A 17,067-nucleotide genomic window follows, 5' to 3' on the forward strand; every position below is an offset into this window, starting at 1 on the left:
AAAAATGAGCAAAAAAAAAGTTTTGCTAATTTTGAGGCCAGCGATCGTGCTCTTAAAAGGGTAAAAATGAATAAATAAATAAATAAATAAATAAATAAATAAATAAATAAATAAACATTTTAAAAATGTCATGCTTGAAATATCTTCGTGAGTGTCGATTGTCTAGAGTCCGTGACCCATAAACATTGACACACACTGGTTATTTCCCTTCGCTGATGATCTGTCAGGGCTGTAATTTTCATCTGCTTACTTCGGAGGATTTTCTGCCTTCGTGTCATGTCGTCAGTGAGTGAAATGAAGTGAAATTTAGTTCAGGTTGGCTCATCTACTCTGGTCATTTCATCCTTCTGGTTTAAAAGCAATACTAAAATGTTAAACATTTTTTTTAAAGTTTCCAATACTAAAATTTTCTTACTTTTATGCAACTGAAAGATACAAATTCATCTCTCTCTTCTTTTTTTTTTCAACAAATGTAAACGTTCCCATAAAAAACACCGAAGATTTGAAGACCGAGAAGTATTTTGAAATACGCTTCATAAACTTTAACTCACAGGAACATTTTCCATATGAAGAAAACACTAATAAACAATAAAATTTTGGAAGGAGTGCATTAATACAGTATGAACAGACATTTAGATTTAGATGACAGACAGCAACACCGTTGTAATGGAAACATAATCGTCACCTTCTGACCAGTCAGAACCATAATAACACTATGACATGAGATTTGTAATGGCTCTGGGTTAAAATGACAGCTCTGGGTTATCGATCAAAGACGCCAGAACAATGGTTTGGGCTCGCAGACAAGAATTTTCATTGTTCTTATCGGCTAATTAGCAATGTGTGTATAATAAATAAAAAAATAAAAAAAACACATTTGTATTTTTAAAAAATGAACAGCTAAGGAAAAAAACAAACGTGTAGCCAATGTACATGTACCTAAAATCTAGTCGATCAGTTAAAGGTGGGGTGCACGATGTTAGAAAAATGCTTAAGAAAACTGAGTCGGGTCGACCAACAAAACAAACATGTAGCCAATGAGCAGAAAGGGGCGTGTCTTGTCAATATGCGGCGGAGAGAGTGCTCAGTGCGCATGTGTGACATTATTAGTAAGCAACTGAAACATTGACATGGCGGATAAAAATGAAAAGCGAAAAAAGTCTTATGATAAGGCAAGAAGTAGGACCCGTGTTAATATAGGATCAGCTTTCCAGCGCTGGAGAGAACTGAACGTCTTCCGCGTGAAATGGAGCTAAACCTTTCATGGTACAACACACAGTACTACAAAAACACATCTGTATTACCATAGTATTACTCATTGAGTTCATTTATTGATAAAAATATCCCCTCGGCCAGCTGCCCCAACAGGTTCCGCCATAATAGTTGCCTGGGTTACGTATGTATCTGTGGGGCGGAGCAAAACAGGGGTGACACCCATTTGGGCTAAGGGCGTGTTTGTTTTGGTGATTTCAAATGTGAACATTGGCTTTCAAACATCGTGCACCGCACCTTTAATTCATGTTTGGTGTGAAACGTTTGCTTCTTTGTTCTTTCTGTAAAGAGCAATCCTAAATCTCTATACTGTATAAACAACTTGAACAAAATCTTTGGATGATTCAAACTTCAGGAGGCGGAGTTTAGGTCGTACAAACGATAACAAACTAAATGTTTGTTTTTTCTTGCACTCATAAGGTTACAGTGTTGAACTACACGTTGTAGATTCGTTCCTTTTTTATAAAAGACACTAAGTTACGCTGTGTCCTAAACCAAATCACGGTGTGAGGCAGATTATATTTATAGAATACATCAGACAGATGTGCCTGATTCCCAACTGGAATGACTGTAAAGATTACATGAGGTGTGTTCTTTTATAAAGGAAAACAGAGGTAGAGTACGTAATAAACTAGAAACTCATTCTACATGCCATCTGTAGCACCATTAATGACACCGCTGATGATAAACACCACCCATAAGTGTACGGCTCTAAGACACACACACACACTCACACGCAGAGTCTAAACAACACCGTCCACGGCACTCCGAGATCCCTTTACGACATGCGGCAAAAAAAAAAAAATCAGTGATAAAAGTTTAATCGAGCCGTTGTAAAGATGCAAGAGTGGAGAGTGCGACTCTAAAAGCGAATGTAATTATTACATGTCAAAATATTGCTAACGGCTACAGACTAGAGCAAGAAAACAACCGATAAATCATGTGTTAAGTCAGTGTTTGGGTTTAAAAGTGAAGGAGTTACAGGGGTTACATCAATTATTAACAACTTAACAAATAAATATAAACCGTCGTGCTCTTTAAAAATTCCCTAATAAATAAAGAGATGGGCTTTATTAGTAAAAGTTTCTAGATATATAACAGATTATTATTATTATTAGTAGTAGTATCAATTCACTTTAAGGGTGCCAATAATTATGGGTCTGAGTATTGTAAAATCAGGTAACTAAAACTCATACTGACGTACACAACATATGCATCTGTGCTTTGTCGTGTCATCCATAATTTCTCGACTTTAAAAGCGAGCACCGTTAACCGTCTACAGAGCGTTGTTTGTATTCGTATGCATCTTACGCGTCGGCTTTAAAGCCGTCACTCTTTCTTACAAGCAACACGTACAACGAGGGCATTAATATGTAAATGTGCCATTTAGCCCCCAGGCTCTCGAGCACAAACAGAATAAAAAGTGTGCCCGGTTTGCAAATGTCCCTCCTGAGCACGGTGCTAATTGAGGCAGTGTTTAACTAAAAAAGCATAAACACACGCTTTGTCTTAGAGAATAGAAATAGAGCAAAAGGCCATGAAAACAGGAAACATTTACCACAGGATGAGTCCATTCCAAATTATTTGTATAGTGCTTTTAAACATTGGACAAAGCGGCTTTTCGGAAATGAACACGTTCGGGGCATTTTGTAAAATAAATGTATTTCCTTAAATGTTAAGCTGTTATCGATGTGACCCAGTAGTATTTTTTTATTTCACAAAACTTCTCTTCACAAAACCACTCAGTGGTTAAGGTGTTGGGCTACTGATCGGAAGGTCATGGGTTCTGAACCACAGGTCCACCAAGCTGCCACTGCTGGGCCCCTGAGCAAGGCCCTTAACCCTCAGTTGCTCAGTTGTAAGTCACTCTGGATAAGGGTGTCTGCTAAATTGCATAAATGTAAATGTGTCGCACAAGATGATACACAAGGCACAAGATGATACAGTTCTCTGCAAGGAAATTAGCAATATTGGGAAATTTCCAGTCGATCTGAAGGATCGGTCCGGAACGCTTTCGGAGTCACCAATCGATCAGATGATTGATCTCAATCGTGTTTTGTGTGTCATGTGTGTGTGTGCCCTGTGATGGGTTGGCACTCCGTCCAGGGTGTATCCTGCCTCGATGCCCGATGACGCCTGAGATAGGCACAGGCTCCCCGTGACCCAAGAAGTTCAGATAAGCGGTAGGAAATGAATGAATGAATGAATGTTCACAGTAAATTAAACCATTGGATCAAAAAGGAGTAGTACATTTTACAGAACTGTCCATAAACGTAGTCAATCAGACATTGATCGATCATCGAGACCTTATGTTATGTTTTATAACATTGCTTAAGGGACTTCTACAGTATATATTCTATATATCTAAACAAACATTATATCTAAAGAATTAAATGCAAAATTAAATTTGCTTTTATAAACAGAATTTTCCTAAATAATCTAATTTTAAAATGATCTTTCGCTATTGTTTAATCCTGGACATTGCGGTCAAGTCAATAGCAAGACCTGTAACCCGGTATGAGGGGATTCAGAAACGTACGCAAGCGATCGTAAACTCACGACGTTCGAAACAATGTGAGAAGAAGGCAGTAATGTGAATCTCATTTCTCATACAGCCATGATTTATCTGATATGCGTTTCATTTCCTAACAGGATATTGCCTCACCTCTTATCAAGAACAGCTCCAAAGGATAACAACAAAAAGGGAGACGATGCCTAAAAAAAACAAGGGTGCACGTTGTGTGTACTGTAAAGAGAAGGGAAATCGACACGGGTTTAATAGCAGACTTAATGAAATGTGTGTTTGTATCGAGGCGCTCCGAGTTCCTCGGTCTGGTTCAAACATAAAAACACCAGGCCTGTGTGGTGAACATGCCAACATGCCAGTTTAGGGCATTTTAGGGGGAGTGTTAAAATTTTAATTAGAGTTCATTTTCCCTGAATCTAATTAGAAGTATAAGAGGGGGGGGATGTTGGTTGAGGGGCATTAAACACAAATGAAAGCTGCTTGTTTTGGTGGCTGAATTTAATTTGCCCATGCAGACATGGTTGCCGGCACTCAGTCGTCTTCAGCTAAATGTAGGAAAGAAGAAAACGGAGAGAAAAGCAGGCTGTGTGTGACAGGTGGGTCTAATTACTCTAGCAACTAGAACAGGAACAAGCTATTAACACAGCAAATAAATAAAGAAGTGAAACGTTCTCAAGAGAGCCTCTTTATTTCTTGAAAATGGACCGCTGCCAAATTTATTCCGAAATGAGTTGCTGTTTAATTTTAATATGCTGTAGATAATTAAAATTATGCAGGTTGCAAAAGCAAAGATCGTGCGGATGCATTGATTTTTGCATTTGCGATAATAGAGAATACTAAAAGAACGTACCCAAGTTCCCAAGTGGGTGCACATACGAGGTTATTTGTTTATGTATATATAAAAAAAAACTAATTGACATGAATATAAGGTTCTTAAAACATTCAGATAGTCTACAAATCCTTGGTTGTGTAGATACGACTAGTGTAGTCGTAAGTAACGGTTGCATGTTTGAGCTACGTGCCAGGCATGCAGACACTTCTGCATTTAAAAAAAAGTCTGTAAAATACAATAAAATCAAAAAAGTCTCAGGATTTATCTACAATGGTGCAGCTGATCATTGTAGCATAGCAGAAAATTTCCAGAAAATGTTGGTTTAAAACCATCATTTAAAGGTGGGGCGCAAGACGTTTGAAAAATGCTTCAGAAAACTGAGTCGGGTCGACAAACAAAACAAACCCTAACCCTAACCCCAGTCCTCAGCAGTCCATTTACTATACTTTCTGCAGAAGATCAATCTATCCCTGATGTTTTTTTTTGAAGAGAAGTGGATTCTTTGCTGCCCTTCTTGACACCAGGCCATCTTCCAAAAGTCTTCGCCTCACTGCGCGTGCAGATGCGCTCACACCTGCCTGCTGCCATTCCTGAGCAAGTTCTGCTCTGGTGGCACTCCGATCCCGCAGCTGAATGCTTTTTAGGAGACGGTCCTGGCACTTGCTGGACTTTCTTGGATGCCCTGAAGCCTTCTTTACAAGAATTGAACCTCTTTCCTTGAAGTTCTTGATGATCCTATAAATTGTTGATTTAGGTGCAATCTTAGTAGCCACAATATCCTTGCCTGTGAAGCCATTTTTATGCAACACAATGATGGCTGCACGCGTTTCTTTGCAGGTCACCATGGTTAACAATGGTAGAACAATGATTTCAAGCATCACCCTCCTTTTAACATGTCAAGTCTGCCATTCTAACCCAATCGGCCTGACATAATGATCTTCAGCCTTGTGCTCGTCAGCATTCTCACCTGAGTTAACAAGATGATTACTGAAATGATCTCAGCAGGTTCTTTAATGACAGCAATGAAATGCAGTGGGAAGTTTTTTTGGGATTAAGTTCATTTTCATGGCAAAGAAGGACTATGCAATTCATCTGATCACTCTTCATAACATTCTGGAGTATATGCAAATTGCTATTATAAAAACTTAAGCAGCAACTTTTCCAATTTCCAATATTTATGTAATTCTCAGAACTTTTGGCCATGATCTCTCTGTATGAACTCTGTAGCCAATGAGCAGAAAGGGGTGTGTCTTGTCAATATGCGGCGGAGAGAGTGTTCAGTGTGCATGTGTGACATTGAAACATTGACATGAAACGAAAAGGCTTACGATAAGGCAAGAAGCAGGACCCGGATTAATATAGGTTCAGCTGTCCAGCGCTGGAGAGAACTGAATGTCTTCCGCGTGAAGCGGAGCTAAACCTTTCACGGTACAACACACAGTACTACAAAAACACATTTGTATTACCATAGTATTACTCATTGTGTTCATTTATTGATAAAAATATCCCCTCGGCCAGCTGCCCCAACAGGTTCCGCCATAATAGTTGCCTGGGTTACGTATGTATGTGTGGGGCGGAGCTATCAAAACAGGGGTGACACCCATTTGGGTTAGGGGCGTGTTTGTTTTGGTGATTTCAAATGTCAACATTAGCTTTTCAAACATCGTGCACCTCAGCTTTAATATTTACCCTGTCGAGCTTTACCTTACCTGAGTAAAATTGTATTTTGTTTGTGGCGACATCAATGCAAAATTGTCTGAGAATTTAGTTGAGCATTGGGATGGATTCAAAACACGAGGTTTTGTGTTACCTTGGTACCTTTTCCAGGTTGTATATGGTTAACCTTATCCGTCCCAGTGGGATTGGCTAAGAGGTCCTAAGTTATGTACGTTTCTCATGAAATTTTGGCATCCTTGATACACGTGATTCTCAATGCCTCTGGTCCTTGGGAGGACTGTAAAGATTTACATATATATGTGCTTCTATGAATCCTAGATAATATCTAATAAAATCCTAGAGTTCCTTTTCATTTGGAACTAGCGCTGACTTGTGAGAACTGAACAAATATGCTACAGAGAAAAATGACTGAATAAAAACAGTAATTACTGTAAACACTGTAAGAAAAACACCTTTGTAAGAAGGTCTCGGAGCATGCTCAAAATAACCATCCGGGTGCTTCTCATCACTCCTAGTAGTTACAGTTTAAAGGGTATAAAGGACCAAATTTAAATTTAGAACTAACCAGTGTTACAATAAGAATGTTCTTAGCAAACGTCAAGTATATTTTTCATAACATTCGATTACAGCCTAAACTTCGTGGAATATGTCGTTATGATTTTTAACGACTTTTCCGATTTCCTTGTAGCTCAAATTAGAAAACCTACAGTACAATACTAAAGAATAAAACTCATCTAACGTTATGCATTAGGAAAATGTTTTTCTTTCTGATTCAAATGCTGGAAACACACTCGATTATTCTGTTCTGATTAGCAATACAGAAGCCCTTCCAGTAAGCCTTGCTGCTGTTGATTACAAAATAGCCTAATTATGCTGCTTAATGAATTGAGTAAGTGGCTTGGACTTTGGGACAGTGTTCCAGAGGTCAAGATAGATGTGATTTGGGCCTGCAGATCAGACAGGGTTGCCAAATATTCGGGCGAAAGCTTACACTTACAGTACGTAGATGTGTACATTTTTACTTTAGAGATGTTCACATGAATCTGTCCTTCTATGCTTCTGTATTTCCCATGGCTGGTAGTTATTGTGACTAGAGATTGCAGTTGTTTCTCTCTAAAACTGCTTTTATTCAGACCTTTCCCATGAGACCTTAGTTGTTCCCGTGGGATTAGTTTAGTCAGAAGATGAGCAGGCGATGCTTCTAAGCCAGTGGTCCCCAAAATTTTTTTTAACGCGGACAGGTCAAAGTTTGATCATTTTACCGCGGCCCGCTGGGGGTGGGGGGTTGGGCGGTGGCAGCTATACAATTAAATTGAAATAAATAATTTCAATTTAATTGTATTTAATCATGCCTTTTTAACTCACTACAACGCTAAATCAATGAGAACCCTGAGCTTGTTTCTTTGTAACGAGACGGTTCCATCTGGGGTAATAGGAGACAAGACTCAGCTCCAGACGTCACCTAAACCCGGCCAGATATCATGATATTTTGCGCATGCACGGTATTGGTGCGGCTTTAGGTGACGTCTCTCAGCTCCCGGTTAACCTCTCGTCCATGGAAAGTCGCACAAACCCGAGAGAAATACACCACAGCAAATAAAATGGAAATAATTTAATGTTCCTTGGGCGGCCCGGCACTATTTGGTCCACGGACCGGTGCCAGTCCGCGGCCCGGGGGTTGGGGACCACTGTTCTAAGCCAATGGTGGATGATGTTTTGGCTTTTACATGTCCTGTTTCATTTTTTTCCTGTCTATAAAATCCTGATGTTATCAATGATCAGGGGCCCTTCCTCTCTGATTTTACACGTAGACTGTTGCGTCCTTCTGCAAAGCTGAACGCAATAAACCGCTAAACCTTTTTTACTCTTGCCCGTGCCTATCGGTGTGATATTTTATGCTTTAATTCTCTCGAACCTTAAAACTTCCACCACAGTAGTTATGCTACAGATGGCCACAGTGCATGGAGGGATACCACAACCCAGCAAAAGCTTCATTTATAAAATCAAACTGGAAGCAGTCCAAGTAATTACACTCAAATCAGACCAGGAAAGCTCTTGGACCCCTGACCAGTGAAACATGATGGTGAAACGTAGCATATGTGAAAAGAATGCTAAAGAAGACCGATGGCTTCAAACACTAAACGATTTTATCTTTTCGAGTCGATTAATCAATATTGGATCACTTGTGGTAACATTACTCTTCCCTTCCTTCACCTTCTTTCATCACTGTAGCTCTGGCTTCGTCCTGCTTGTGTGAGCAAATTGTTTATGTGCTCCGAAAGAACACTAAAAGAGCGCACTACATCTGCTTCATCAGCATTCTGCTGTTTTTATAACGATAGCTAAACGTTTCTCTCGGAAACGAAAGGTGATCCCTAAATCACACGCTTATAATCCTCGTAAAGCCGCACCTTTTAAAACGCACGCTTGACTGCCGAAGGCAACTTGCACTCGTTTAAAAATGCAGGTGAAGTGCTCTTTTTTCAGCGACGGTCTGACAGATAGTACTTAGGGTTTAATTAAAACTGGGTAGTGACTGTATAAGTATAGTACATACTTTAATATCTTCGTCGCAACGCTCCTTTTAAACCGTCCGTAAAAAGTCAATTCGAGACATCGAATCAAAGAAGGTTGTCGTGAACATTGCAGTCGCTTCCCTTTATCGAGTGTACACGTAATTAAACGCTATCTGTTACGTCCAGGTTTGAATTTCAGACTTGATATTTCCAACCGCAGGCTAATTATATAGCAGAGTACGAGCGAGAAGAACAAATGAAGAACAAATTCTCAATGAAACACTAAGCGGGACACATGGCATACAGCTGTTCGTGTTCTCAGTTAGGTCTGTAATGGTATATCAGTGTGAGAGAGTAATAGTTATACTGTTGACATTATGATAAACCAGAACAGAATAACGATGTAAAAAAAAAAGCATAAATCAGTTGATATGCTACACAATTATTTGGAACCGCGTCAACACTTTCTAATTGTTAATTAGGTTGTTTATGGAGTACAGAGTAAATTGTGAGTTTACGGATATCTACTTGGCAGAATTTCTTGTGGGTGGCAAGAATCTTGGTCAAAGATTTATGCTAACAAATAAAAAAAGACCAAACCAATGGCGTTAGGCGATAATACTACTTATGGAACTTAAATTACGAGCACTGCACAATATTCAAAATGTCAAAACTTCCACTTTAAACGGTCGTTTATTTATTTATTTTTATTTACCACATTGTCATACAAGTCACTCTAAACATCATCTCCCCTAATCTTAACAAGTTTACGATGCACCTTTGGCTCCTCAGCGAACAGAAATTTAAGAGCGGGAAACCTACAACGGAACGCCTCTCTGAGGAGTCAGCCGGCACTCGAGGTCAGGGGTCACACCACCACACTTTTCATGGTCTTCCTGCATGTAGAAAAATGGCCTGGGGTCATATCGTGTACGCGTGTAAGTGGAAGGCGATTGTAGAGGGTTTTGTGTTGAGCGTTAAAGTAATGGGAAAGGAGACGTTTGCACTTTGGGAGGTCTGCCCTGGTGTCTCCGGCTCTTATTACAGACACATGGGTGGCTCAATGGCTTCACCCTCTGTATCACAGATGTCGCTGAAAGGTCTGGTATTTACTCTTGCGTCAAGGGTGCATTCCAGCCACGTCGGTGTCTCCCGTACAGTATATCTCGTTTGCTCACGGCATTATTCATGAAGCACTTCATACAAATCTCAGATAAAAAGATCAGTATTTGAGCTTGAATGGGATACCTAAAAGATATTTAAAGACATAATGTGCATAACGTTCTACCTTTTTTTAACTGGACGGGATTATAAAACACGTCTAACTCTTTATCTATCTAGCGATCCTGAGCTAAGCTGACAGAATGTCGAAGAGGACTTATGAATTATTCATAAAATGTTCCTTCACTGTAGCAAATTTTGATGTAGTCGTTTGAGACGCTATACGTTGAAAAGTTCAACAACTTTAACACAAGTATAGGATCTTTAAATATTTAAATACAGGGTGTTTCAAAAGTCTTTACAGAGTAGGGAAATAAACACTTATGTAACAATACTTGTCTATATACTCTGTGTAATAGATAACTTCGAATGTACAGTACACTTAACACAATTCAACAGGTTAGGGAATTTTTATGGTGGAGGGATCGTGGGTCATGTTTTATTTTCCATGTTCATTCGCTAACATTCTTTATTACTAATTCTTCATTAGTTGACATGAACAAACCGAATACAGACACGTTAATTGATTAGAATTGGCTTATTATTTTACTAATTAATCATATAAAAGCACCTCCAAGTCCGTGGCCATAGTTCTCAGCCGGAAAAGGGCGGCTTGTCCCCTTCAGGTTGGCGGAGAGCTCCTGCCTCAAGTGGAGGAGTTTAAGTATCTTGGGGTCTTGTTCACGAGTGAGGGAAGGATGGAGCGGGAGATCGACAGGCGGATCGGTGTATCTTCTGCAGTGATGCGGTCGATATACCGGTCTGTTGTGGTGAAGAAAGAGCTGAGCCGCAAGGCGAAGCTCTCTATATACCAGTCGAACTACGTTCCTACCCTCACCTATGGTCATGAGCTTTGGGTCATGACCGAAAGCACGAGATCCCGGATACAAGCGGCCGAAATGAGTTTCCTCCGCAGGGTGGCTGGGCGTTCCCTTAGAGATAGGGTAAGGAGCTCGGTCACTCGGGAGGAGCTCAGAGTAGAGCCGCTGCTCCTCCACATCGAGAGGAGTCAGCTGAGGTGGCTCGGGCATCTGTTTCGGATGCCTCCTGGACGCTTCCCAGGGGAGGTGTTCCGGGCATGTCCAACCGGGAGGAGGCCCCACGGGGAAGACCTATGACACACCTGGGCGTGGGAACACCTTGGTATTCCCCCGGAAGAGCTGGAGGAAGTGTCTGGGGAGAGGGAAGTCTGGGCATCCCTGCTTAGTCTGCTGCCCCCGCGACCCGGTCCCGGATAAAGCGGTAGAAGATGAATGGATGGATGGATGGATGGATGGATGGATCACATAAAAGTTGGTTAATTTGGCTGTCAGTTATTTGGATTATTTGGTTGACATTTAAAAGAATATTTGATCAACAATTTTTAACAAAACAAAAGCACTTTTTAAAACTTAATATTATTGGTGATGTATTAGTGCAGAAGAAGCCCAGAAGCTGTCATTAAATCCACAGTCTCATAATTGCAAACCTTTTCTATTGGTTACACAATGTTTACCAGTGTCAAGATTTCTAAATAATGTGCCTGAAGATAATAAAATGAATAATACTCCAGGAGGTTAAGGCTAATAAATCCTGAAATCCGAGTGGTACTAAAAGAACTGTCTAATGTGAAGTGAAATCCACCCTCGGCTCTAAGCAGGTGCTTACATAAATAAGCGGCGCTGAAAGTAAACTGTGGCAATAAAACTGTAATTGCACTCTACGATGGTGCAATACAAGGTTTTCGTCATGCCACGGCGCACCGCTGGCCTTTCGAATGAGGTGCGAGGTACCAATTAATAGAGTTGCGTAGCAATCCTTGCTTTTAAATAAAAAATGGTGCCATGATTCGAAGGTCTTAACCCAAATTAGGGGTCTGAAAGTGAAATCTTCTGGGTGAGTTTAATATATTCTGTAGAAATGCTCCAAAAAGAGACGTGCGTAGCCATGTATGTGTTAAAGGTGGACCAGAGACAGAACCCATATAATTTAGCTAATGGAGGCTAGTTTTAATTTCCTTTGTTACTCTGGGTAAAATTTTATATAAAAACGATTCATCCGATGAAGTTTTTTTTTTTATTGAGCACCTTAGTACAATGATTATAATAATAATCATTTTTTCTTTTTTAAATTAATTCTTATTATTTGCATTGTGCTTCACAAGCAAACAGAAAAGCCAATAAAACATAAGAAAAAGCAGAAAAAAACGTCATGATACCACTTTTTTTTCCAGCACAGACAATGATACTGGAACCTTCGATTTCATTTTTGTGTTAAAAATGTTTATTTATTTATTTTTAATTTCCAAATTCAATTCTAGTCTTTTCCATTTGTTGCAGGATCGGATAGAGTTATTAACCTCAGACGTCTGAAAAATGCAAAATGTTATTTTAGACTTAAAGGTGGGGTGCACAATGTTTGAAAAATGCTTCAGAAAACCGAGTCGGGCCGACAAACAAAACGAACGTGTAGCCAATGAGCAGAAAGGGGCGTGTCTTGTCGATATGCGGCGGAGAGAGTATTCGGTGCGCATGTGTGACATTAGCAGAAAGCGATTGAAACATTGACATGGCGGATGCCTGCCGTTACCTCAGGTTCTAAGTGTTGAACGTCGTCTTCCTCGTGTAACGGAGCTAAACCTTTCATGCTACAACACACAGTACTACAAAAACACATTTGTATTACCATAGTATTACTCATTGTGTTCATTTATTGATAAAAATATCCCCTCGGCCAGCCGCCCCAGCAGGTTCCGACGTAATAGTTGCCTGGGTTACGTATGTATGTGTGGGGCGGAGCTATCAAAACAGGGGTGACACCCATTTGGGTTAGGGGCATGTTTGTTTTGGTGATTTCAAATGTCAACATTGGCTTTCAAACATCGTGCACCTCAGCTTTAAGACAGGATATTTTTTTTGTCAAATACAAAATGCTTTGTAGTCAGACGTGTAAATGACTGCTTTATACGGGCCGCTGTAGTCAGGATGAATATTAATGCGACCGCTGTCACCTCGGTAGAACTTTCAGCGCTCAACAAACAAATAATTACAGTTTCAAATTTTATGGCAACACTTGGCTATAATGGGGACGTTTGTTTTGTGGGATATAAATGTTCTTCAGGAACATTCTGTGATTTCGGTGAGCACGCTTGACACCTTTCCACCTTTAATGGTCTGAAAAAAAATGTTCCCAGGAAAGGAAATAACAGCGCTATTTAAAGCTCCGCGTTCGTTTCTCCGCATCACGCTACGAGTTCAGAGCGAGTAGTGATACATAAAACAGATCTCTGTTCGTACGCCGCAAATCATGACGTGACGGGCATGAAAAGCGAGAACGCGTCCGACTTCGCCGTGTGCTTTTTTCTTTCTTTGAGAGCATTTTTAGACACAATAAGACGGCAGAGAGGAAAAGATAGAGCAGGAAGAAAGACTACTAGGGTTGAGAGCAGGGTTTTTAACTTTAAGTGCAAAAAAGCTTTAAGTGCAAAGCTAAAACATGCTGAAGAACAAGACTCGAGTGTGAGGCTGACAGAGAGAAGAAGAATGAGATGTCAGGAACAGATGAACAGAAGACCGAGAAAAGCGAGGGGAAATAGATAGGAGTCGCAGATCGTTATCAGCAAGTTTTAGAGCGTCTCGGATTCAGGAGCAGCCACTTTGGGATCAGACACTCAGCTTAGAGTTCACACTTTAATTTTGTTTAGCAAGGATTCAAAAATATGCAAGACATTTAGCCACTTTGTTAGCTTTGTCATTCATTTTACTATCAAAATGTGTTTAAAGTGATTTTATTTGAAAATATAATACTAAACTTTTAAAACAGTATGTTTATACCTCCACATATTATACCATGCTGATGTGTGTGTGTGTGTGTGTGTGTGTGTGTGTGTGTGTGTGTGTGTGTGTGTGTGTGTGTGTGTGTGTGTGTGTGGCAGACTACCAGATTTGACCTCGAGTGAACCACAACATGGAATTTGATTACTCGGTTTTATTATATCAATATAACAAATATAAGTAGAGAGGAAAAGAGGGGGAGTGAAGCGATGGAGTGAAAGGCAAGCAAAGAAAAGGAGAGGGAAGTGTAAAAGTGAAGTAAGTAAAATAAGGATTTAAAATTAAGAGAGGAAGAGGAGAAATCGGGTAGAGGTGAAAATTGAGTGAAGGATAGAAAGAAGACTAAGGGTGATGTAAGAAGCAGAAAGACAGAGAGAAAGAAAGGAAAAAGAAGAATGGCAGAGGAAGGGAGCAAAAAGGCAAGGGGGGTGGGGAGTGGGGTGGCAAAGCAAAATAAATCATAGCTTTAGTCAATGCAGTGTTTTTTTGTCACCTTTTTCAAAGCCACTAGCCAAGTAAGTGCGTGTGTGTGTGTGTGTGTGTGTGTGTGTGTGTGTGTGTGTGCTCACAGGAAGGAAAGTGGAGAAAGGCAGATCGGAAAGTAAAAATATGAGCTGCACCTGTAAAGACTGATGACAAATGCGTAAGTCATTGAGTATTGAGTCTGGCTAGAAGAGCAGAGCTGCTGTAAAGCTATCCTGCAGTGCCATCTACTGCTTCAAGTAAACCCCCCCCCACACACACACACACACACATACATATACACACACACATACATATACACACACACACACACACATGCCACTTGTGACTTACCCTACAATATTTATTCATTCATTCATTCATGTTCTACCGCTTATACGAACTACTCGGGTCACGGGGAGCCTGTGCCTATCTCAGGCGTCATCGGGCATCGAGGCAGGATACACCCTGGACGGAGTGCCAACCCATCACAGGGCACACACACACTCTCATTCACACACACACCCACACACTACGGACAATTTTCCAGAGATGCCAATCAACCTACCATGCATGTCTTTGGACCGGGGGGAGAAAACCGGAGTACCCGGAGGAAACCCCCGAGGCACGGGGACAACATGCAAACTCCACACACACAAGGCGTAGGCAGGAATCGAACCCCCAACCCTGGAGATGTGAGGTGAACGTGCCAACCACTAAGCCCCCGTGCCCCCCCCCCCACACACACACACACACACACACACTACAATATGTCATCATAAAAATAACTTATTCTGGTTAATTTTTTTTCTTTTGAGATGATGCTTAAAATGATGCTTGTCTTTTAAATTTCATACATTAAAGATAAAGTAGGGATGTAGTAGCTCAGTGGTCGACTTGTTCGATTACTGATCGGAAGGTCATGGGTTCAAGTCCCAGGTTCACCAAGCTGCCACCACTGGGCCCCTGAGCATGGCCTTTAACCCTCAGTTGCTCAGTTGTAAGTCACTCTGGATAAGGGTGTCTGCTAAATGCCATAAATGTAAATAAAGTACACAGTAGTTTGGGATACAGCTTACATTTAGTAGAAAAACCCTCCAGGCAGGACGCTGATGATGTCTGGTTTAGAATTTTGAAACTTATTAAGTATGCTATGAAGGAAAAAATGGCCTTAAATCGACCTCTAGTGGTCAAACTAATATAATACTGTAGTACTGTTTTACTTGACAGCAGTGTGAAATTAAACTAGGGAATTCTGCGCAGTGTAGGCATGGAATTGTACTAAAAAATAAAAATACCCAGTTCAGTGTTTCTTTAACATGAAATGCATATTTGTGGTCAATGTTCTCCCTGTATGCACTGTGTGTGTGTGTGTGTGTACTGTATATGTGTGTGTGTACTGGATGTGTGTGTGTACTGTATGTGTGTGTGTGTGTACTGTATGTGTGTGTGTGTGTGTGTGTACTGTATGTGTGTGTGTGTGTGTGTGTGTGTTGTCAATACAGGTTGTACTCTTACCTCAGACCGAACCTTTTCCGGATCTATAGCAACCCTAAAAGAAAATAATAAATAAATAAGTAAATAAACAAATCATACAGATAATTTGACCCAACCAGCTAAACTGGATGCATCCTTGAATCAATTCCTGAATGAGGTTTTGTCAATAAAGTTATTACAGGAACACAATAACTTGTATCATAACTATTGATGTGGAAAACACACACACCCCACAAACATACACCCCACTCACCCCCCACACACACATACCCCAAACACACATACACGCCACACACACATACACCCCACTCACCCACACCCCCCCCCCCCAAAAAAAACACCTGACCAAATAAATGGCTTAATAAATAAACACCAAATTTACATCAAAACTTGGACTGATGAAAGTATGTATGCTGAAGCTGGGAGTTATAAAGTAGTTTACTTAAATTATATAATTCTTTTTCTCTTCATATTTGCGTCTTAGCTAAACTAAGCTAAAATAAATTAAGCTAAGCTAAACAAATCTAAGCTAAGCTAAACTAACCTATGCTAAGCTAAACTAAACTAACCTATGCTAAGCTAAGCTAAACTAACCTATGCTAAGCTAAATTAAGCCAAGCTACACTACACTAAACTAAACTAGCTTGACCAAATAAAATGGACTTGTGAAACAAGATGGAAACAATTATGGAACTATGACGATTCCAGCAACGGTAAGCAAATATTTGACTATATAAATATATTTATTTTATATATAACTTAGTAAACAAGTTATAGGACAAATATCTTTTCCAGTAACCATAGCAACGCCCTAACCAGTTCTGACCTGTATTTTTGCCCTCGTGCTTATTTAGAGAGAGACGTCACACTGTGTGTAAGTTAACGAACCCTGAACTTCACGGGAATCTAATTCATATACAGAGAATCCGGCTTGGAAGAAACGCCTTCCAGCAGCACCCTCTGGTGGTCTGTCAGGGAACTGTCCCAGAAGCTCCTCATATTAGCAATCGAATACATGTAATTTTACAAGCATATTATATTGCATACTGTTTCACAATGTTTTGATTTTTTTATATATTCATAAAGCACATTGAGATATAATATTGCAAATGCATGATGATTAGGATTTACTTTAAAATTGACCGGTTCTATTTGTTGAGAGAATATGTATTTCTGTTATCTACGGATTCCCCCTTTTCTTTCTTTTATTTGAAACTTTTGTAAAATTGATGAGATATAAAACGATGTTGT

General features: G+C 40.1%; 1 long non-coding RNA gene across 1 annotated transcript in view; it reads right to left on the reverse strand.

The window, feature by feature from the left end:
- Positions 1-16,711, reverse strand: part of LOC113655371 — a 28,919-nt gene extending 12,208 nt beyond the window's left edge. The window contains exons 1-2 of the long non-coding RNA XR_003443700.2: positions 16,643-16,711; positions 15,838-15,871 (exon numbers count right to left, since the gene is read on the reverse strand). This is a non-coding gene — a long non-coding RNA (uncharacterized LOC113655371). The remainder of the gene's footprint in view (positions 1-15,837; positions 15,872-16,642) is intronic.
- Positions 16,712-17,067: the final 356 nt, after the last annotated feature.

The sequence above is a fragment of the Tachysurus fulvidraco genome, chromosome 4 (assembly GCF_022655615.1).
Source record: "Tachysurus fulvidraco isolate hzauxx_2018 chromosome 4, HZAU_PFXX_2.0, whole genome shotgun sequence".
NCBI lineage: Eukaryota > Metazoa > Chordata > Actinopteri > Siluriformes > Bagridae > Tachysurus > Tachysurus fulvidraco.